The sequence below is a fragment of the Podarcis bocagei genome, assembly GCF_964188305.1.
Source record: "Podarcis bocagei genome assembly, chromosome: 6".
Taxonomy (NCBI): Eukaryota; Metazoa; Chordata; class Lepidosauria; order Squamata; family Lacertidae; genus Podarcis; species Podarcis bocagei.
In genome coordinates, this window is record NC_138130.1 from 26,947,846 (window position 1) to 26,966,747 (window position 18,902).

The 18,902-nt window shown below is 46.3% G+C and overlaps 2 long non-coding RNA genes across 2 annotated transcripts in view; one reads left to right on the forward strand and one right to left on the reverse strand.

Annotated features, from left to right (window-relative positions):
- Window positions 1-18,902, reverse strand: part of LOC308589443 — a 344,225-nt gene that overhangs the window by 137,534 nt on the left and 187,789 nt on the right. The window lies entirely within an intron of this gene.
- The window catches only part of LOC308589442, a 49,480-nt gene continuing 45,112 nt past the window's right edge, over window positions 14,535-18,902 (forward strand). The window contains exons 1-2 of the long non-coding RNA XR_014009248.1: window positions 14,535-14,934; window positions 14,969-15,206. This is a non-coding gene — a long non-coding RNA (uncharacterized lncRNA). The remainder of the gene's footprint in view (window positions 14,935-14,968; window positions 15,207-18,902) is intronic.

An 18,902-nucleotide genomic window follows, 5' to 3' on the forward strand; every position in this document is an offset into this window, starting at 1 on the left:
CACCCCTCTCCAGCATCCTCTTCCTCCCCTTCTTCCTCCCCATTGTCCTGCCAGTCCATGACACCTTGGTTCTCTGCAACATCAGGTTGCCATTAAAGGCACAAGAACAGGCCGGGTCTTTCTGTGGTTGGTTAGCATCCTTTGGAGGGAGTGTAACCCTCTCAAGAGCAGGCAATCTTCCACCTAGGGAACCAATCACTAATAGTGCCTCTGTTTTATCTAGATTGAGCTTCAGTTTATTGGCTCTCATCCACTCCATTACTAAGGCAAGGCACCAGTCCAGCACACCCACTTCCATGCCTGTAGATGGAAAGGAGTGGCTTCATATAGATATTAAACCTTTGGGGCAGTCTAAAATGGCAAATGCCTAACAGTTATATTCCCTGCTTAACACTAAGCCAACCTGTACATATGCTAGGCAGAGGATTTTATGGGAAATGTTGACTTTCTACACCTCTCATAAGCAATCATTGGAATCAGCAATGATTTAGTTTCTTAACTAAGAAGTGATGGAGTATAAGGCTACCCTGAAAAATCAGCTCCTCACCCTAATTGTAGATAGGTAAGGATTAGTTACTCTCTCCTTGTGTTCAAAGCACTCTTAAGAGGCCTTTATTTTGACTTTGCTATCACATTCCAAAGCTGAAAACTGGCTTTGCAGAACCCTTGCTAAGGTGAAGTTCTGCATCTTCTATTGTCACATCTCAGGCTAAACATATTCATTTCCCTGAGATGCGTTCTGAAGGGAAGATGTGGAAAACTAAATTAAAATTGCCATTGGAATCACTATGGGTGATAGCCAACTAAGTCATACTCGGAGGAGACTCATTTAAATTAAAGGTTTTAGGTCAATTGATTTCAATGGGTCTACCCAGAGCATTACTAATGTTGGATATTTAAAGCAATAGATAGACTTCAGATCTCGTTAAACGAGAAGGTCAAAGATACTTTTTAATGCCAAGCCCTCTGTTGATAGGCAGGATTTAAGGAGTTTGAATTTGAATTTACATTTAAATTGTCTCTTTGTTATGATGCTTGTCATAAGGAGAATGAGAAGGACACACATTTTACTTCGCTAAAATGCTACAACTTCTTTCAACCCAGCTTCAGTTTGGAGAGTGAAGATTGCAATTAAACTTTTAGGTGGGTCTTTGGGTTATTCTAGCTCATGTTAGATCTTTGCAAATGCCTCCCTTTAAATAAAATACAGTGATACCTCAGGTTACATACCCTTCAGGTTACATACGCTTCAGGTTACAGACTCTGCTAACCCAGAAATAGTACCTCGGGTTAAGAACTTTGCTTCAGGATGAGAACAGAAATCGTGCTCTGGCGGCATGGCGGCAGCGGGAGGCCCCATTAGCTAAAGCGGTGCTTCAGGTTAAGAACAGTTTCAGGTTAAGAACGGACCTCCGGAACGGACTAAGTACTTAACCCGAGGTAGCACTGTATATATGTGGGTGGGTGGGTGGGTGGGGTTGTGTTGGGAACAATTTTCAGTTTTGCTTTCATCCCTGCATACAGTTATAGCAACTAAAAGGATCTACCAGTTTGCTTACAGTGAATAAAAAGTAAACCAAAGCAACTGACCAATCTGGAAAATGCTACTGTTATACATGGATGTAGCCATGGGTGGGGGGACAGCTGTCCTCCCCCAGATCCACAAATATTATTGAAAAGCATTGAAAGTACTCAATTACCTGAGTCCAAATCATCTGTCAGGAGGGCTATGCCCAACCTGGCCAGGATGCCTTTCCTTTTATATCTTTTGGGCTTGGTGACACGGAGGTCCAGCTCCGAGGGTCTTCTGGCAGTTCCCTCATTGCAAGAAGGGAGGTTACAGGGAACCAGGCAGAGGGCCTTCTCGGTAGTGGCACCCGCCCTGTGGAACACCCTCCCTTCAGATGTGAAGGAAATAAGTAGCTATCTTTTCTTTAAAAGACATCTGAAGGCAGCCCTGTTTAGGGAAGTTTTTAATATTTATTGCTGTATTGTTTTTAACATTTGATTAGAAGCCGCCCAGAGTGGCTGGGGAAGCTCAGCCAGATGAGCGGGGTATAAATAATAAATTTATTATTATTATTATTATTATTATTATTATTATTATTATTATTAATGAGGCATGTAACCCTCACACTCACCTGTCTTGAGGCTACTCCAGCTGAAGAATCACACATCTCCTCCCGAAGCTAGCCAGCCCCACCTGGGCTGTGGGTCCTTAACTGCCTTCCCTCAGAACTGACAGCTATAAGTTCTGGAATAATAATAATAATAATAATTTATTATTTATACCCCGCCCATCTGGCTGGGCTTCCCCAGCCACTCTGGGCGGCTTCCAAAAGAATATTAAAATACTACAATACATCAAACATTAAAAGCTTCCTGAAACAGGGCTGCCTTCAGATGTCTTCTAAAAGCCTGGTAGCTGTTGTTCTCTTTGACATCTGGTGGGAGGGTGTTCCACAGGGAAGGCGCCACTACCGAGAAGGCCTTCTGCCTGGTTCCCTGTAACTTGGCTTCTCGCAGTGAGGGAACTGCCAGAAGGCCCTCGGTGCTGGACCTCAGTGTCCGGGTAGAACGATGGGGGTGGAGACGCTCCTTCAGGATCCTGAGGTCAGGAGTGGTACGCCCCATTTTGCCACATGAGGCAAAACAGGAGGTGCCACTCTGCTCTGCCACACCACCACCACCACCCATGGGACACCATCATTGTGCCACCTGCTGTTGGCACTGCAGCTGTACCACCAGCTGTGTCACCGCCGCTGCTTGCGGAGAAGTAGTGCTGGCATTGGCGCCAATTCCCCGAGAGAGTTTGCAAGATCTCACCCAAATCTCATGAGATCTTTTGCTCTCTTGACATCTTGCAAGACTTTGATGAGATCGCGCAAGATCTTGCGGGAAATCAGCACCTATCCTGGCACCGCTTCTCTGACAGGTGGAGGCATGGCAGGGAGCGCCCATAAGGGGGCTGCCTCGGGGGCTGCTGCTGCCTGAGATAGCTACTTCACACCACTACATGGGTGGGCTGACATTGCCTGAGGTCATTATGGGCTTGCACCCTGGTATCTGTTACCTGTAAGCACACACATTCAATTCTTTTTTTAAAAAATACATTTTTTGTGTGCAAATCTACCAGATTTGCACAAAACAGCAGCCGTATGTGTGTGTGTGTATGTGTATGTGTGTGTTGCTCCAAGCCAGGAAACCTGAGGTCCATGGGTATTTGTTTACATGTGTACATACACCTTCTGTGACTTACCATGCTTGCACAAAAGAGCAGTCCAAAAATAAAAATAAGTGATGCCTCACTCCAGACTAGTAAGGATTTAGAGTTGTTCACATGAAAGGCTGCCTGTCACTTCATTTCCTGCCCCTTTCTTCCCCATGTCCTGTACTCATGGGTGTAGTAAAAGCATGTGAGAGAAGTGGCAGTTTAATACTCAGAAAATGTTTGTGGAGATTCAAAGTTCTATCTTTTTCAGGTGTGCTTACTCAGCCTAGGTTTCAGACTATACCCACAGAATATCTGTCTGGTAAATTCTAAGCAGACCTACAAATGGCCATCTCTGTAGGTGGAGAAGGGCAGATCAAAGACTTTGTGCACCATATCCTGAATTTCTCTTTAGACGATTCACCTAGAGATAGATTTCTTTATTTGTTTCAGAATTTTTCCAGAGGTCAGCCAGGTGACTTGAAAATTAGGTGATTGTTGGCACGTAAACCTCTCTGCATCAGCGAACAACCATCTATTTTTCAAACCATCTGATTGGCAAACTTGTTTTTCTTAGTAACTTTTTATTGGATTTTATATACATGGATTATAGGAATAATAAACGAATAATTAGACCAAGTCTTCCCATATCATTTGTATATCACAAAAATAGCATAGTCAATTTGCAGTGATATCTACAACATATGGCTCATTATTAGTGGTCAGTGTGTGAGTTCTTGGTTCATGAATTGGTTTAAATGAAAACAAAAACAAAGGAGAAACAGGATAGAACAGAGTTAATAGATAACATTCAACATTGCATAGCTAAATGCCTAATCAGGAGCCCTTGTGGTTGTGCTTAGATTAAGTATGAGTAATAGTCATTTTACCTCTTATGTTACCAATGTAACAATATAAAGTGTTTGTATATTGATGAATGTGAGAGGAGGGTTCAAAGTCAAGATAATAATTTATGTTTAAATATAAATTGAATCATAATTGCCGTCTGAAACCTTGCTATTCAGAAGTCATGGCCTTTTACACACTAGCAGTTTTTATGCCATTGATGCAAAACGCATTAATGTCCACAAATTCAACATACTCTCTGTAGGTCAAACTACATAAAGATATACAATGCATCTTCAGATTACATATGTTCCTTCTCCCCAAATCCTTGGCAATGTGGATGAGCGAGATGCAGAGATGACGGCAGACTCTGTGCATGTGTGTATTATATGGTAATGTGAAGAAGGTTTAGTACTGAAGTTCAGGAAGACCACAGCGGATAAGGGCTTGGAGAGGTATTGTCCAAGCTTGGGTCTTCAGGTGGTCTTGAACTACAACTCCCATCCTTCCTGACCATTGGTCATGATTGCTGGGTGTGATTGGGGTTGTAGACCGATGACATTAGGAGGGTCCAGGTTGGGGAAGCCTGTCTCACCCTGGAGACAAAGCTTGTTACATAAAGGATTTTCCTGAAGTCAAATGTGCTTAACAACTGTCCATGGAGGCACAGGTCAGTTCTGTGTCCAGGGCAGCTGTTTATCAGCTCCATCTGGTACGCAGACTGAGACCCTACCTGCCCGCAGACTGTCTCGCCAGAGTGGTACATGCTCTAGTTATCTCTCGCTTGGACTACTGCAGTGTGCTCTACGTGGGGCTACCTTTGAAGGTGACCCAGAAACTACAATTAATCCAGAATGCAGCAGCTAGACTGGTGACGGGGAGTGGCCGCCGAGAACACATAACACCGGTCTTGAAAGACCTACATTGGCTCCCAGTACGTTTCCGAGCACAATTCAAAGTGTTGGTGCTGACCTTTAAAGCCCTAAACGGCCTCAGTCCAATATACCTGAAGGAGCGTCTCCACCCACATCGTTCTGCTCGGACACTGAGGTCCAGTGCCAAGGGCCTTCTGGCAGTTCCCTCCCTGCTACAGGGAGAAGGACAGAGGGCCTTCTCGGTAGTGGCACCCACCCTGTGGAACGCCCTCCCACCAGATGTCAAAGAGAAAAACAACTACCAGACTTTTAGAAGACATCTGAAGGCAGCCCCGTTTAGGGAAGCTTTTAATGTTTAATAGACTATTGTATTTTAATATTCTGTTGGAAGCCGCCCAGAGTGGCTGGGGAAGCCCAGCCAGATCGGCGGGGTATAAAGAAATGATAATAATAATTATTATTATCATCATCTTCATCAAAGTCCTTTACCAGAGGATTGTAACAGGGAAAAAATCCTAATACTACCACCACCACTACATACTCCAAAAAAGCTGTGAGCTATATCATTCCCTTATTTCATGCCTTTCTTAGGACAGGGCCCAAATTACTAGGATTAAGAGAAAGGCTGCAGATGCCTTTTCAAGTCAATAGTTGCTACTTATTTCAAAGGCATGCAAGGCTGCTCCTGGGAGACACAGTGTTGTCTCCATGTGCAGTGGGAGAAATGACTGAAAATGACTCCCTTTTGCATGTGCTTCTTTATATGATAACACGTCTAGGAAAATCCACTGACTTTGGCATCAAAAGTAAATGCTGCAACAGATATATTGTTATATGTTGTTCCATATACAGTTCGTATATAAAAACAGAAGTATGATTAAAAGTTGATGAGAGACTGTTTATAAATCTTGATTGCTTCATAATTTTAACTTTGAGCAACATTTTTATCATAATTATAGGCTTTCTTTAAGCATTTATGCAGATTGTTTTATTCAAAAGAGGTCTTATTTCATTTCTGTATAAACTATACTCTTAGTTCTTCATAAAATAAGAGCCTGTGTTCACATAGGGGCAGTTTCATCACGTTAAGTGCCTTACAGTGCTACAACACCAGTAAGCATTCGCAATTACTGTTTTTTTAAAACACATTTTAAAACAATGCAAATGTTTTATTCTAAGCTCCACAGGGCATCCCAAGGGGTTAAGACAGACTGTAAAAAATTGTCTGTTTAGAGCTTTTTTTATCAGGTAATGTAAGCTTGTGCCAAGATAGTTCTCATATTTCTGTTTTCTCAGTTGTAGGGGGAATCAAATATTGAGGGGGTGGGGGAATGAATTGAGAAATGAGGAATATGTGGTTACAAATGTTACCTGATATAAAAGTAGTAATCTGTTTAGAATGAATAAATTGGAAGTAGCATGTAATGCAACTTGGTCCTCCTGTCTTGCCTCATACAGATTGCATCAGCAGAAACCACCCTTTGCAGGATTAAGGAAGGGAGAAGGAAGACAGAACACAGAGAAATGTGCAAGGGTAGAACATGCACAGCCCTTCTGAAATGTGCCTAAATCCCCAAGGTCCTTGAAACTATTCATTCCAAGCTATTGTCGCCTCCTCATACTACTATAAATTTTTCAAAGCATTTGACTGGAACAAATCCAACAATTCCATTAATTGATTTGTAGACTTCATATAACATAAATAGGCTGTAATGTTGGGTTAATCAGTGGCAGAGCTGGGAGCAGAACACAGAAGCCCAGAGAAATGATTCATTCTGTTAGGAAGAAACGCATCATAAGTGCTTATTGTCTCCTGGGCCAACAGTGTCATTGCCCTGGGAAACACTGTAGATGTACCAATAAGGATCAGAAGAGGGTGCTTCCCTCTGACGTGGCAAGGACTCCCCACCTGATGTAACAGGGGAAATGCATGAAGTTCAAGGGTAGTCATTTGTACATGGTGTCTTGAGAAGACACAGAAAAGACCCTCAGGGTTTCATGGAGTGAAACACGTTGCTTTTAAAACAAACTGTTCAAACAGTCATAACTAATCAGTAAGCATAACTATTAAGAGTTGAGACAGTGTTGTCGCTCACTGATACCTTTTTAAAGATTTGCAGGGTTGAAACCTTAACACCAGAATCAGAATAAACAGGTCGGGTCCTACATACTTTGCCGTTGGGCTACAACTTCTACCATCCCTGACCATTGGACATGCTAGACTTGATGGAAAATTGAGCTCAACAACCAGTGCTGTAACTACAGGTAGCAAGCTGGGGTGGGGTTGCCTGCAGAGGGGGGCCATTGAGGCTCCCAGCCCACTCACCCCCACCCCTGTGTGTGTGTGTGTGTGTGTGTGTGTGTGTGTACACAAATGCACATGGGTGTGTGTGCCAAGCTGGCTCTTTGACCCAGGTGAAATAAAGCCTGTCAGCTTCTGGAAAGCTATAAGCCCCCCCAACCTTCCCTTCAGACAATGTGCTTTATCCTCATATCTGAAGCTAAGACTGAAAAGCAAGCCAGTCAGTCTTAGAGGTTGTCCAGCTGCTATATAATCCCCCCCCCGCCCCCCAAAAAAGTATCACCTAAGCATAGGTAGACTGGATATTTTTTGAAGCTTCACAACATACTTTTATCCGAGCTGCTGAAAGAATGCATGGGCTGCCAATTTGTTACTAAGCCCATTTTAAGGGACTGCTGATGACTTATGAGACTCGCCTCAGCTTGGGAACGGGTTATGTAAAAGAATGACTCCCCCTGTATGGACCTATCCACTCACTGTCATCAGCCAATGTCACCTTGGACACACTACATCTTGCAAATATTCATCTTTGAATATTTCAGTCGTACCAACAGGCTAAAAATCAGTTTCTATCCGTGGGCTGTTAGGCTGCTGAACGTAAAATAATATAGTGCAACTGGCTTTCAGGGTTGGTGTGTTGTGCAACACGACAAGCACACGAGTGCAATGAGATTGAGTGTTGGGGGGGGCTTGGTTAATTTCATTGTACACAGGTTGTACACTGACAATAAAGGTAGTAGTAGTAGTAGTAGTATCTTACGACCACTTAGAAATGGACTTCCTCTGTAGTGACCCCCACTTTGTGCAACTGTCTCTCTCTTTATATCTGGCTGGCACCCACAGTGCTGATATTTTGCTGACTAGTTAAAACTTGTTCTGTTATCTCAGGCCTTCCAGGGAATTTTATACATTATACCAGTTTTTATCACCCCTTCAATATGGCAGATATAGATGTATAGATATATAACCTAATGTTGTTTAACCCCTGAAGAATGAAGAGTGTATCAAAATCCATTAAAGTGTGACTAGGAAGGAGTGGTGGAGTTCAATAAAAAGGGGTTTATTTCTAAGGGAGAAGCATTCTAATGTTTTCTCCAATATGCCTGTTGGTCTCTTTTTTCTTTTCTTTCCTTTCCTTTCCTTTTTTTCTATCTTATCATCTTATCTTATCTTATCTTATCTTATCATCTTATCTTATCTTATCTTATCTTATCTTATCTTATCTTATCTTATCTTATCTTATCTTATCTTATCTTATCTTATCTTATCATCTAATCTTACCATCCTATCTTATCTTATCGCTTTGCAACTAAGTCCCACTCTGAGTAGACCCACTGAAATGAATGGACCTAAGTTAGTCATGCCCATTATTTTCAACAGGTTAACTACAATGGGTGATAGCCAACATTAGTCACACTCAAAGCAGACCTATTGAAACCCATCTGATTTCAGTGGGTCTGCTCTGAGCAGGGTTAATGATGGTTATCACCTGTTGTAGGTGGATTTTCTGCTATGCAAGGAGAGAAGAAGGCCCCAAATCCCACTAAAGTTCATGGTGACTAGCTTGTTTGCTTGCTTCAAGTGGGTCTTACAGTGTAACAGCTAATACTTATTCAGAAGCAAGTCCTGCTGAGCCGAGTTGGACTTTCTCAAGGACCAGCAGGTGTTTTTAGCATTGCAACCTTTAGCTGAATCTTGTTGGCTCTTCCTTCTCCATTTCCAATGCTGTTATCTGTGCTGTGTCCTTGGCTTTCTTATTTGGTGTAAACCAGAGTAGTTCCTTCAGAGGCAGGGGAGCAAATAGTATTTATTAAGGTCCAAATCGAGGTTTTGACATCTGCCATCTTTCTGCAGACAGAAACATGAATCTTTCCCTTAAATCACAATGTCCCCGATGGCCTTCGTTGTAATTTTATTTTACAGCTTCCCTTTAGGTTCATTGTCTGCGTTGCTTCCAGTGGCACTGCTTCAAATGCAACGCCCCCGGGGGACTGGAGTTGCCTTTTATTTATTTCTTTTCCTGATGACACTGCAGTTACAGAAGCCTCAGATCTATACTCTCAGGCAATTGTGAGGGAGTCAGGCTGTCAATGGACTTCATTGCCAGACTTCATAAAACTGCCAAGGTTGATCAAAATTGCATAGCTCAGGCCAAATCCATTTCAAATCTGATGATTAAAGCGGATTAATTCCAGTGTACAGAAAGATAAGGAGTCAGGCTCACAGGCGAAAGCCATTCAAATCTCTCCACAAATATCCTATGAAGGAGGACTAATTTGTTATGAGAACTAGAAGACAGGGAACCATGGTGGTAGTGCAGATCCTTGCTGAATTAGCAAACCTGGTTTTACCTCTGTGTGATGTGAGCAAAGGAGCCAACTCCTATGGGCTGAGGACCCTTCCCACCCCCCCAAAAAAATTTGAGGGGGCTGCCACCCAAGTTGATGGGTATTGCCATTCAAATGGTGCCTATGTGTTGCATCTTATGATCCATTATGTGGGGTGGGGCTTACCTGCCCCACCCCAAAATTTTATTCAAGTGGGCGCCCCTGGATGTGAGGAATGGCCAAGGACACACCACTTAGACTTGGGCTTCCAGTCTTCTCTCCATAAGTGAAGTAGCATTCTGATCCTACTCAATACTGCTCTTGGAAGCAAATCACATTGAATGTGATTACTGAATAAACTATTATTTAGGGTTCAGGTGGAGGAGTTTTCAAGGCCACTTTTTGTACAGAATAACTTTAATCAAACAAAGTTCATCTATGCTTGGTTTTTTACAAAAACAATGTTTGGTTTTTCTGGTTTGGTTTCATGTGTTTTGAACGAAATTCTGGAAATTTAGCTTGCTTGTTTGGTTGTTGTTAACAGTTCATGCTCATTAAAGAACCTGGACTATTGCTGATTTCCTGGGCTGGAGAAGACAATCATACTTTCTCCCCAAAAACGGGGAGGGGTAAGGTTTTGTCCTCAATTCTAGAGGGTCAAAGGGGTTTTTAAAACAGTACAGAAAAACTTCACACCAGCCCTGTCTTCAAAGAGACTGTGATCTCAGCCATTTATCCGGGGCAAAGCGGAAAGATGGTTGGTTCAAAACGAAAGTGAGTCAGAATAATTTTAGCTGTATCATTTGGGTGCCTTTCCTTTACCGAGATTGAGTTCGTTTCTTTTTTAAAAGACAAAAACAAAAACAACCTGTTCAGTTGTGATTGTGAAAATATATTCCGAACTAACTCGATTATGGAATGCATATTGACGATATCTGACTTTTAAAATAAATACCGTTCGAAATTATATTTCTGTTCTTTCTCCCGCCCAAAACATAAATAACGTTCACTTTTTAAGGGCATCTTTTTTCAAGGCGCACATGACTAGTTTAAATGGTGAGGTTCAAGGTTCCATGAAAAAGTTACCTTTCCTTTAAAAAAATATATTTTTACAAAGAATTGGAAGATGCGAGAAATGCTATAATAAACAAATTGCTTCCGAGCTAGAAAGCGTGACATTATTTTTTAAATGTATCCGTACATCCACACTGTTAACGTCACACTTGCCCTGAAGGAAAGTAACATACGATTATTTACATATTTCTAATAAGTGTACAGAGAGATATATGAGGGCATCCTACGGATCCCGAACGCAGAGATGTTCAAGTAATTCAGGTAACACGTGCACGAACAATCGCAGCCTAGGCTGAAATCTAAGTTGCAATTCATAGATAATTCAACCGATAAAATTGTTTTAAAGGCTTCTCTGGCCTCGCTGGTTCATTATTGCGCATTGGATCATAATAAAATGAGTGTAGAATTAATCCAGGTAAAATAGCATACAAATATGGGAAGGGTGACGAAGAACCCTTAATCCTAATTTTGGGACATTTATTTCTCTCCCTCCCCGCCCCCCACCCGGAAAAATAAAATGTGAAAGAGCGCACTGACATCCTATGTTGAAAATTTGGTAACGGGGTTGGGAAAACAACTCTCTGGATTTCTGTATGGCACCTATCCTTAAATTAAATTTAGTTGTGTGTGTGTCCCCCGCCCAGCTCCTACTCTTGGTGGAGGTTGCTTTCATAATCTGGTGCAGATGAATTGCTACGGAGTGGACTTCGCTGCGCCACGTTTGCGCTCCGATCCTGAACGCTGCCTAAGACTTCCAAACGGCTAAGGCCGACCGTCCCCGCGGCGCCCCCTCTTCCCTCGGTACTAGGGAATCCTAGAATAGGTCGCTGATCTTTCTACACGCCTGGTAATTGCGGTACCCCGAAGAATCTGCTGCCTCCGCCTGAGACGGGTCGCCTCTCACCCAACGCCCTAATGGTTGGGCCGGACGCGCTTCCGAGGAGTCCAGAATTTATAAGCGCCTTTTGGGGATAGGGGAGCAGCGGGTGTCCGAAAGGTCTGCGCCAGCTTTGAGGCTGCAACGCGCGCTGTGTGTGTGTGTGTGTTTCTTTCGCTTGGAGACACATCTTTTAATAGCTCCCCAAGCTCAGAGTTCACCCTCGCTTCTCTTCCTCTCACCACTGCCCTTCCAGGGTCTTACAGTAAGAACAGCGAAGCCCTTTTGGAAAAGGAGGAGGAGATAGAGAAGGGAAAAACCCAGCGCGCGCGGTGGTTGGGATGGGTTTCTTTTTCTTTTCTTTCCTTTTTCCTCTTCTCCCCCCCCCCCGCCCCCATCTTTCCCTGGCACCGCTCCGCCCCCGGTATCTCTCCGGTCCCTTTCCGTCTTTGTCCTGGGCGCGCCCCCTCCCAAGTACAGTTCTTCTCATATTTCCCTGTTTGAAATGTAAGGAGGCATCGCTATAATTTGGAGGTCAGGTTTCTAAAGACGCCTCCTTTTAAATAACAAGCGCAGCCGGCGGAGACTGTCAGGGTGTCTCGGTTTTGTATACGGTTTACTCACTGGCACCTATTTTTTTTTAATTTAAAAATAAAAAAGGAAGAAAAAGAAAGAGAAAAGTGTGTGGGCTAAAACTCAATTTCACATCCCACGTTTTGTATGAGATGTAGGTTTGACATCTGTTTGCCAGAGTGTTTTGCACTTAGCCTAACACCCACTATTAAGTGACAAAAATTGTGGCAGGTTGTCAAAGCCAGCTGACTGACAGCTGCTCCGCTTTACAAAAAGAGAGGCAGCCGGGGAGGTGCGGGGAGAGAGACACCATTCAAATATTTGCAGGGCTGGGAAGCTCGCTGCGGTGCCATCCCCCATTCTTTTTCCTCCCCCCCCCCCCCCGTCTGAGCGTTGCAAAACAGAAGTCACAAGTTTTGAAACCGGCGATCCCGAATGATTCGGTTTGTTGCAGTATAAACAAGGCAGGAGCGAGTCCCAACCGTGAACCGCGCTCCCGCTCTCTGGATAAGCCGGAAAGTCTCCCGGAAAGTAAACCCACTGACTTCAGTGGGACTTGCTTTCCAGGTACAGCCACGAGCTGGGGCGTCGAAACGAGTCACTTGGTCACATGTGCCCAAGAAGGCGCTTCACGCCTCCGCGGAGATCCGGATCCGAGCCTTCCCCAAAGGATTCCGGATGATGCCAACTTGCGCGGGTTTACTTGGAAGTAAGTTCCAGGGAAATCGACAGGACTTACTGTCAAGTAAACCTAAAGTCAAGAATAACCCGTGTTCTTTCGCCACCCATTTCGAGACGTAAAGAGAATCTTTTTGTCGGCTTTTAACGCGCGACAAACGCTGCTAACTCGCCCGGAAGGAGGCGATGGGGCGCAGCTGGATCCTGAGAGGTGCTGTGAGGCCGACTTTGAACTAAACTGCCAATGGCTCCGCAGCGGATAATAAAAGCGACCCACTTCTGATCTGGGTGTTTTGGCCTGATTTTATAGATAAAAATATTTCCCCTGCGAGGTTGTGTGCTCGTGTGAATGCGAACGGTGCCCACTTTCAGCGAAGGTCAGATCAGGAGAACCGCCTGAGAGATGTAACCGCGCTGGGAGAGAAAGGAAGGAGAGGGTGTGAAGAAGGATGCCTGCTGGGGTCTTTTCACGAGCAAACGCGCAATTTTGCAGCGCGCAAAACAAGATGTCGCTTCCCGTTAGGATACTGTCCTTTGGGGGTTAAACTAGAGGGAAGGGAGAGGCAAGGAGGACGCCGCCCCTCCTCTCCAGCGACGCCGTACATCCTTGGCCTGCCTGAAGTGGGGGAGTCTCCCCGCCCCCACCCGTGTCCCCATAGATCGCGCGCACGACTGATAGGGACAGCGGCATCCGGGACTGGGACTGGCGCAGAAGAGCGCTCTTCCGGCATCGCCGGCGCAGCGGGTGTTTGGTGTCCATTGGACTAGCCAGTCTGGACGCAGCTCATCCCCTATTGCTCGGGGAAAGGACGGGGGCGGGAAGGGAGAATAAGCTCAGAAGGATGCCGCCGCCAACACCCCCAAAAAACTTAAGGGGGGAAGTAAATACTACTATTAATAATAATAATAATAATAATAATAATAATAATAATAATAATAATCCGTCTCGAGACTGCACATTCGCTATTCTTAAAGAAAGAGACGGCAGACAGTAACCTCAGAAGTACACACCTATAATAAGAAAACTGGAAAAGTTTTATAATTAGAATAATGTTGATAGTGCAAACGGTGGCGAAGCCTTTGGTGAGGCTTTCGGAAAAGAGGAATGAAAAGTTTAAGCGGGTAGCCGGATGACACACACAGAATAGCCCTAATGGACGAAAGAAAGGGGGAGAGAAACCCCCTGCCGAGCCAGCCCTCCGGGAGGCGGGAAACAGGCGCCGAATCACTTTCCCTTCCAGGCTGAAGGGCGCGCTCTCAGCGGGCGCAGAATGCTTGAGAATGCCGGGCTTTAAGGGAAAGAGGGGAGAAGAAGGGATCTTAAGCTCGGATCCTAAACGAAACGAGATAAGAATAGCCCGCGGAGCCCGGTCTCCAATAAGTCCGCCACTAGGTCAAAAGGCACAAGACAGGTAGACAGAGCAACTCCGGCTCCCAAGCCGCGCGGTGGAAGGCGCCTCGGAGGAGAGGGGCGCAAGCAAAGAAAGTGGGCCAGGATCCGCGCGGGTGTGCGCAGAAGACGGAGCGGGGCTGGGGGGGGGGGAGCCGGGCAGGCGCGCAAGGGATGCCCGGGCTCCTCCTCCCTTCTCGCCGCGTCCCAGCTGCTCTCCAAGCAACTGCTAGGTTCTATTCACCGTCGAGACGCGGAAAGGAGGGGGAAAGTGGCTATTTATTAGAATACTTGTTTGGTATTGTTCCGCGCCACACAAAAGCGCTTCATTATGTTCCAGGGTTGGGAGGGGGGGGATGAGAGAGGAAGAGAAGGAAAAGCGGGGAGTGGGGGGAAGCCCTTCCCGCTCGCGCGCTCGCTCTTGCTCGGGTTTGTTTGGTTTCTCCCCCCCCCCCCTCCTCTCCAGACAGAAACAATAACTTGAAATTGTCTTGAAAGTCTTCCTCTTTTCTTTTTGGTATCAGTAATAAATTTCATTTCCCAGCCTCTCTCTCCGTGTGTGTGTGTGTGTGTGTGTGTGTGTGTGTGTGTGTGTGTGTGTGTGTGTGCAACGCGGTCGTCTATGTGTATGAGAGAGAGAGGGAGCGAGAAAGAGGAGAGAGAGAGAAAGAAAGAAAGAAAGAGAGAGACGGGTGTGCGTGAATGAGTGTCTGCGCGTCCGCTGCTCGGCGCTCCGGGCTGTGGCTCAGCGGTTGCCGAACCTGCCATGGGCAGGGTGTGGGTCTGGGGGGAGGGAGAGGGAGAGAGAGAGAGAGAGAGAGAGAGAGAGAGAGAGAGAGAGAGAGTTAAAGCGAGGGAGGAAGAGGGTCGGCTACCCCGGGGCCAAAGCCAGAGCCGCTGCGCACCGCTTGCGCCCGCCTAGGGATCCAGCCAGCCAGCCGAGCGCTAAGGAAGGTGGCCAAGGCAACTCGCCCTGCGCTGCCCTGCGGGAGAGGCTGCGCCCCTGCCCTGCTGTCCTCTCCGCAGTGGGGGGAAGAGAAGAAAGCTGGAACTGTAAGTGTGCCTCTAACTTTGGAAGGGGGGAAGGTGGGTGGGTCGCCCTGCGGGGTGGGGTGGGGGGTGGGAGAGGGAAAAGGGGGAGGGAGGGGGCTCCGCCAGGAGTTTCCTGAGGGGGAGGCGCGCTTGCAACTTTCGACGAGAGGCTCCAAAGAGCTTTCCGTTGCTGCTTGATCGATGGGGATCCATGTGGAGATGCGTGACGAGCGGGGGGGAGGGGGACTTTCACTTTTATGATAAAAGATTTTAAAAAAATAAATGACCCACCCCACACATACACAGAGAGAATCTCTCTCTTTCTCTCTCCAACACACACACACACACACACACACACAGCCCACTCCCCAGCTCAGCGGGACAGTCGAAAGGGTGGGTGGAAGCTCAGCAAGCCGCCTTAATTTTTGTTCGGTTTTTACGCATTTTCTCCCCGGGCAAGGGATCTGCGAGGGGGAGGGAGGGATACGGGCGGGCTACTTTTTGGTGTCAGGGGTTGGCTTCCATTTGGGCAGAGAGCGGCAATTGACATGTCCACGTGGGAAGTCGGGGTGTGATGCGGGGGGGGGGGGTAGGCTTGAAGAAAGCAGAAGCTGTTCGGGTTTGCGTGACCCCGCGGCCTTACCCAAGGCAGAAAGAAACTTTGCCTACTCTGGGATCGGCTCTCTCCCAGGAAACGCGGCTCTAAAGAACCTAGTTACAGTTCTTTGATGAAAACGCCGCAAACAGTCGCCAGCGAGTTTTAGCTGGGGTGGTGGGAGAGGTTAAGGAACCCCCCCCCCACACACACACACTTTCATGTAACCTGAGGGTCGCCCAGAATGTGACACGACCTCTTGGCCGGTGGAAATCAATTTCCCTTCATGCTGAATCCCAATCCCGTTAGGTTTTCTTGAGCAAAAGACGAGGAGACCCCTTCAATCGATAAACCCACCACGTTAAAGACGCTGTATGTTTCCAGCCGCAGAGTTTTCTCCCGCTTTCGCCGGAGGTAGCTGAACCGGGTTGGGGGGGAATCTGGACCAGAGAGGTGGTTCAGGAGGCACCGCCAGAAGCCGGAGATCTGAGCACCACTCAGTCTCGGGAGAAAACGGATCTGGCTCCTGGCAGAAACAGGTGTTTAAATGTGATAGCAGCTTCAGTCAATTAACCCATTATAAACCCGTTTGAGCGCATTGATCCCCGGGCAGCCTGGAGAAGGGGAGGGGGTCGCCTTGAAAGCCTCTTTGTTCAAAGGGCAAAGTGGTGTCCTGATAGCCTACCTAGAAGAGAGAGAGACGGAAAGGGGGAAGAGGAAAAGAGAAAGGAAGAGAGACAAAACGTCTGCGCCGGCTTTGAGAGCAAAGATCGCAGTGTCAAATGTGCCGAGCAGGGCGCAATCCTGTGCGCACTTACTTGAGCATCATAGGGTCACACACAATCAGTGAGGATGCAGGAGGAAGAGGAAAAGGCCGCCCAGTTCGGTTCCCGATAATCGAACTGTCTTGAAACCCAGAGCAAGTGGAGCCCGGCGTTCTCGAGGCCCTCTGGGCGGAAGCGACCTTCCTAGCTACACAGAGCTCTTCATCAAGAAGAATGGAAAGCAGAGCTCTGCGTAACTCTAAAGCTGGCACGCAGCGTTTCGAAACCTATTTGTTTATACTTGCGTACTTCGCCTCATCCATTTTACTCGAGGCGGGTTATAGTCCAAAAAGGGGGGGAGGGAGCAATGGAACAACATAGACTCTCACTGTACTGTATTTCTTGTGCTGCGACCCCATCGCAGCTGAGGCTGAATTTTTACGCGCCACTTCTTTGCGGATAAGGAGGGCCGATGAACCCCGCGGGGTTTGGTTCCAGGTAAACATACCTGCGCTTAGGCTGTCACCCTCTGATCTAAAGGTGTTGGGTAAGCCATGCCCAACTCCTCCTCAGTCCCGGATTCTCTGGACGTCCGAAGTGTGTCTAGCCAACTGTATGTCGGAAATCGCATAGCAAGGAGTTCGCATCACGTAGCCTCATAAGGGCTATTCCTCCGAAAGCTACTTTCACACGAGAATGGCTCCGCGGTGTCACTAGGTGAGTTGTCTTGGGGCCAAATCCCAGAACAAACTCAACATTAAATAATTCGAGGAGAGAGTCCTGAGAGGGAACAGAAGTGGAAGAGGGAAAGAGTTTGCTACGCCTCCCCTATCTCGCGTGGACACACGCACCCCCCCTCCCCTGTCTTGCTCTACCAGAAGCCTAAGAACCATTTAGGGCATCAGTGTGTACCAAATAACTTTTTTTTTTTAAAGGGAGTGTTTGCAAAGAATTGTTTAGATTGCGCACCCCGGAGATGCTGGTTGCGGGCTTAATTTTAAACGAATAAAAACAACCCACCGACGCCCAAAGGAAGTTCGCTGAGTTGAAGTGCAGAAAAAGTAGCAACATTCCTTCATAAAAATTGATTTGGAGAAGGACTGGATCCCTGATGTGAATAATCTTGGGGGGGGGTGTAGCTGAATATATCCCTTTCCGTACATCTCTCCTGTAACCCTTTCTAGGCTCTGCCTTTCGATTTCACCGAGCTCAGAAGGACTCGGAAGGTCAAGTGTCATGGCCACGGTTTGATGTCCCCCAAAATAACCGCCCTCCGAACCACCCACCCTCCGCTATAATTCGATACACACACACACGGACCGAAAATGGAGAGAAGGGGCATCGGGGTGAGCTACAGAGCCCAATGGCCCAGGCATCTATCTGGACCACAGTCTCAGTGAAGTAGCACCCTCATTTTTTGCGCATAAAGCCTGTCTTCCCCGCATGGCGGGGCTCGGAGGACCGAGGGATGAGTTGCAGGGAAGTTATAGGACGAGCAACTAACTCGAAGAATAAGCTTCCAAAAACAGTAACAGCAGAAAGTTTAAGCATGCCCAAAAACCATAGCCCAGAATATTATTATTATTATTATTATTATTATTATTATTATTATTATTATTATTATTATTATTAGTATTATTATTATTATTATTATTATTATTAATTTCCTACTATGTCTGATCAACCTCCAGCTTATACCAAGACTAGGATAACAATCTCCTTCCACCCTGATCTTAAAGAAAACAGGATTCACTCCCTAGAACTCGACTCCTGCTCGTAAAAGGAGAGGTTAACGGCATTAAATGGCGCAAAGGTGGGGTGTATTCCCCTCTGCGCATAATGAAACGTCCAGAAACAGCATTTGGGAGATTATTTAGATGTCTCGCCTTGTTTGCTGTTTTTCGAAGTAATTTGGGGGATGCGGCTGCGTGACTGGAAACCGTGTCAAAGTGATGTTTTAATCTCATAGAAAAGTGTATTAAAGGACAAGATGTAATTTATGGGAGATGCTCCGATGGGGGGAAAAGAGAGATTGGAGTGGATGATCCTCCGCTCTCCGGTGAACCCCGTGTCAGATGTATATTGAAGCCTGGGTGGTTAATCTAATTTGCAATAACAGGGAATGGTTTGAAAGCGGGAAGGGGCGGTGGGAGAGGGGGCAGCGGCGAGGAGTTAGCTCACTTCTCCTGCCTTCAGTCGGAGGTTTTTCCTTATCAGTTTGTCTTGGCTGGACTTTGATGGAGGGGTGTCTTTTCTACTTGAGGGGCCGGCCAGGCAGGCTACAGAAATGGGGTTCGATGGCACCTCGTGCGAGGCATCAGGGCTCGAAATTGCCCTGGCATTTCCTTCCAAAGCAGT